This window comes from Zea mays, chromosome 2 (assembly GCF_902167145.1).
Source record: "Zea mays cultivar B73 chromosome 2, Zm-B73-REFERENCE-NAM-5.0, whole genome shotgun sequence".
Lineage (NCBI taxonomy): Eukaryota > Viridiplantae > Streptophyta > Magnoliopsida > Poales > Poaceae > Zea > Zea mays.
In genome coordinates, this window is record NC_050097.1 from 153,233,952 (window position 1) to 153,239,265 (window position 5,314).

Here is a 5,314-nt window from a genome sequence, read left to right on the forward strand (position 1 = left end):
GGTCCATATATATATATATATATATATTGATATGCATTTGTCCATGCATGGTGCTTATTTTACCTGAAATGGAAGAAGGGCCCAAGAAACCCGGCCTGTCCTTGAAGGAAATAATCATTTTTAAAATAAATGATTTGTATTGTTGGTGTGCTGCGCTCCATCGAGAACATTGAGTGAGGTGGTGTGTTGCTGCTCTAAAGAAGGGAGGAGAGGAAGTAGCGACAAGGTCGCCAAGACCACCTGGCGCGATGTCTCCTACCAGATCACCAAGATCAACATGTACAAGGTGGTCCAGTCTCGAGCCTTCTCCCTGCATGCTTCCATTGATTTTTTATTTCATTCCAATCGATTTGTCGTGATATATGCAATGCAGGATGGTCGGCATGTACAAGATATGCTTAAGGTGAGGTTGCAATTCAGGATGTGCATATATTTCTTGGGCTTGAATTTGTTTAATCTAAATAGATTATTTTTTATCCAATCCAAATTTCCAATGACTTGCCATATCATTAGCATCAGAGGCTCCGTAAAGCAGCTCTGCTGGGATTAACGGATTCACTGTCAAGGTCAAACATCACTATGATATTGCTGAGATGGTCCAATCAGTGACAATGCTGGTGGTATTGTTGTGATGGCTGGAATGAGCCACAAAATCTGAGAGAACTGATGCTCTTGGTGCTGCTGGCAACCCAACTGCTGCTATTAGAAAGGTAGAAATGCTTTTTATCCATTTGTTGGCTCAATTTGTTTCATTTGTCACTGCCATCATTGGCACTATTGGTAGGGTATGTATTTCTTAATATTTTAACATATGAGAATGAACTAATGAAGTAGTAGTAGTAGCAGATAATATACAACAAAAGAACCATTGTACTCGTCTGGTAACCTAATTCATCTGTATCTCTATTTTGCATGAGGTTTGTTCATCCCTCATCAATGCTAATTTCATGCTTAAACATATTGCATCGTAGCTTAATAAGGGGCGCGTGTGTGTATATATAGGTATGCATTGCTCTTCTGTTTAACTTCTGGCATTTTAATAATGGTAGCATTTCTCTTCTGTTTAACTTCAATAGGATGTGCTTCTCCTAAATCAGAAAAAAAGAAGCGCATCCGAAGAAACCATTTCTGGTTCTCCTCACCTCCCAACCCCCAGATAATGCCACTCATATACTCATTTTTGATACACTAATAACACCATATTTTCAGTTTTTTAACATGCGGGTTCTGAGAGAGTACTTGGAGATTGAATTCAAGATTCTGAAATCATTCTGTGAGTCTGATATTGAGAGGCTAATATATGGCACATTATAGGGAAACCTATAGTAGCTGACACGAGCAGAGTTAGGGGGGTTAAGTTTTAGGTTTTAGGTTGTTTATTTAGGGTACATAGAAGCAGAAAGGAAAAGGTTGATGCCTTTTACTTAGATGTCATTAATTTGGAGCACTCCTTTTCTTGCTCTATCCATTTTCTGTTTGTAATTTCGTCGGGCTTCGGCAAAAAAACTGACAAACGAGTTGTGCTCCAACTTCTAATCTCTGATTCAATGTGAAATGGAATTATTCCTTTTGTTTTGCTTGTATGCAGTTAGCAGCTTCTGATTGTAGAAATTGTCATTCCGTGTACTCAAATCACACCAAGCATTCCATGTATTTGAAGGAACGGGAGCTGGCTACCTCTTCTAGAGAGACAAGCAGTAGGCAGTGGATTGCTGCTAGCAAGTTTTCTAAGTTCATGATGTCAGAGTATATTCCTTAAAAAGTGACTTACTCTGGCACGTACCTTACTATATCTTTTAAGATATGAAAACATCTACTTTTAGTGATGCTAACAAAAGTATAGAATAATAATTAGTATTTTTGCATATCAATGTATCTTATCATATTGATTCCATAGCAACACACGAATATACACCTATATCTTTTAAGGTATGTAAACATCTACTTTTAGTGATACTAACAAAAATATAGAATAATAATTAGTGTTTTTGTATATTAATGTATGGGTAGGATTACAAATAAATTACGAAACCTTTTCCTATAATATTATAACACATTTGTACATGAGTTATTGTGGTATTTTATCTTCCCGTTGCAACGCACGGGCATCCACCTAGTAATACATATATCACAAATTAAATGACAGACATTAAATAAATGATATAACTATTTTTTGCGATTTTGACTTATTAAACGGGCCAAATTCGAGCCTGTTTAGCAACGGGCCGTGCTCGAGCTAGCCTAACGTGCCGAAAAAACGTTGAACGAGCCTGTGTCAAGCTGGACTGAGGCCCACATAGAGCCAGACCGGACCAGACTCGAATGAGGCCCAAATAGCGAGTTTCATGTCGGGCTTGTGGGCCACGGGCTTGATGGCAGTGGGGTGACTACACGTAAACTCTTAACTCTGAGGATTAGTTTGAGGACTCCATTTTTCTAAGAAAAAATAAAGTAATTTATCTTAGAAAAATAGAAGTCTTTTTTAAAAAATCAGGTTCCCAGACTAGCCCCGAAGAGGTTTGGTAAATAATGCGTAGATGGAACCGACAGAAATAAACAAGCCTGAGCTTTTGCATAGAGAGAGACCACAGGTGTATATAGAAGAGTATATTAGTACTATTTGTACTAGAACCGGCGCGTGCTCAAGGAGACAGACCGACAGGTCGTTGGTAGGCTCCAAATGGGGCTCCGATCCACACCACACACGAGCGAGAAGAGATGACCGGAAAGGGAAGCGGTTGGTAGCCTCCAAATGGACTCCTCCGGTCCAATACAATCCAAATCCAAGCACAGCAGGCTGGCTGGTGCTGCAGACCCTGCATTATTGCCTGGACCTGGACAAGTAGTAAGTAGCAGACAAGGAAGAGGATAATACAATACACCCATGCATAGTACGTTATACATAGAATGGATTAGGTAGGATCGACACGGTGGTTAGTGGCTATTCTTTACTCTGATTAGAGGATGTCATTTTCTGCACTCTGTTTCTGACCTCTGATCTTAGATGGTTTGTTTTCTATCTCTCTCGTTTATTTTTTTAGCATGTCATTATATAATTAAATAATTAATCTATCCTAGGACGCTATTCTTTACCCTGTTTAGACGATGTTATTTTCTGCACTCTGTTTCTGACCTCTCATCTTAGATGGTTCGTTCACTCCCTCCCTCTCTTGTTTGTTTTTAGCATGTCATCATGTTTGAAAAGGTACTCCTGATGCCTGCCTGGACGTGTCATGTGTGCGTGTGTCGTGATCTGCTGAAGGCTGTGTGTGTGTGGAGGAATAAATTGCAGCAGCACCAGTGCCTCTCATCTGGAGCCTGGCGGGTTGTGCGTGTGAATACAAAAGATGCCTCCTAAATTGAAGGAAAAGCAAGCACGCGCGTAGACCAAACCAAACCAAAAAAACCCCCCAAAAAAATGACCTGTTTGCACACCCACCGCGCCAATGCCCGGTGCAGCTATATCAAGCATCAGGTGCTGGAAACCTCCTTGTATATGTGTATGATCGGTCCGATCAGCGCGTCAGACAAATGTCGTGTTGCTCGTCGTTCGCGTGACCTGTTATTTAGAGGTGCACGTCCTGACTAACCTAACCCTAATTGTAGTATGGGTATTTACATGGACTTAGCCTATCTCCAGAGCGGCTCACATATTTTATCCCCTACCGTATCTCCTATTTTAAACTCAACTATGTAAATAGTGTTACCTACAGTATAAAAATAGTGTTTTTACACGCCCGCATACACGATGTGGTGGACACAACCTTATAATGTCTCGAGAGAGGTCTTCAAAAGGTTCTCTAGCTACATTTTACTTTAGACACGTACGTTCCAATAATGTTCTCTACAACGTTCTCCCCAGCCAAACACGACATGGCGTAGGTCTATTCCTCTCCCTGTTACTCGTCTACCAGTCAGTAGGCCGTTACCTCAAGGGTCATGAAAAATGATCCAAACCCAACACGACAGAAAGCCGCACGCAATTAGCACTTTCACATAGTACCACACTATTAGCTATAGGAGAACGAGTGATCGGGCGAGCTATCAAAAAAAGAGACGAACTCCTTTTCCACTTATATCTTTCTCGGCCTTTTGGCTAAGATAAAGTGTAATATGCGTTCTTAACATTTTAATATCTGAGATATGGACTATATGTTCACTTAATATTAAATTTATTTGTATAGGTATTTTTTGTGGAGATGGTTTACCACGCTGGCTTACTAAACTCTCATCTGTTACACTGTTGATAGACATTAAATACAATTGTATGCCGTCACAACGTACGAGACGTTGTACTTAGTAACATATAGAGGGCGAGGTATAGCTTTTGAAGAATAATATATATATATATATATATATATATATATATATATATATATATATATATATATATATATATATATATATATATATATATATATATATATATATATATATATATATATATATATATATAGGGAAGAGGTAATGGAAGCCCTGGGCTTCCATTAGTGGGCGAAGCCCCAGCCAGGAGACCGATCGAGTCACGTTCGGCCCACTGGACGCCAGCCTGCGCCATTTATGCATAGGATAGCCACGTATCCCGGCTTACACGCGACATGCGATATACGCACCCATAAATGTGTACAAATGTGCATAACTCATGCATAAATGGAATCTTTGCATGCCAGGAATCGCGGGAACGAATATTTGCATGTGCTTGCCGGTTACGACTGCATAACGTTGTGATACATGATAGCGTAAACCATGCAAACGTTTAAAATCTACCACCGGTTTTGAGATAAGGCAAGACGTGATCTTCGTGCGCGTAAATAAAGGCGCAGTTACGGGAGGAAACTAATACAACTTTACAACCGCGTCCACGTTCGATCGTCCATCTGAAATATTGGCGGCGGTTTGCGGCGGCGGAAGTGAGAGGTCCAGCCGGCGATGGGCGGCGAGAAGATGTCCACCACCAGCGCTGGCGATGACAATCTGCCTGTAACATCTGTGCATAAGCCAGCAGGTACGTCTGTTTCAATGGACATGCATCCTGTAGCGTCTGCGATCGCCCCATACACAGAGGGTGTCTCTGTTACTCCTCCGGCGACATTGAGGGCACCTGGACATATCGATGAGCACACAAAAACGGCAGACATGGTCGGCACAGAGAAGCACATCCCCATGAGACATATTGGGCCGCATGAACAGGACACACCTCATATTCTTCAAAGCCACGTAAGTTCTCCCATATTACGTTAGATTTAGTCGCTATTGAATCGTAAATGTTAAATTTCTGTGCGCAGCCGGACAATATTGATATAAGATTGATACC

The 5,314-nt window shown here is 40.9% G+C and overlaps 1 pseudogene; it reads left to right on the forward strand.

Moving 5' to 3' along the window:
* Positions 1-4,075: 4,075 nt before the first annotated feature.
* LOC111590960 (uncharacterized) lies at positions 4,076-4,257 on the forward strand (annotated as a pseudogene).
* The last annotated feature ends 1,057 nt before the right edge of the window (positions 4,258-5,314 follow it).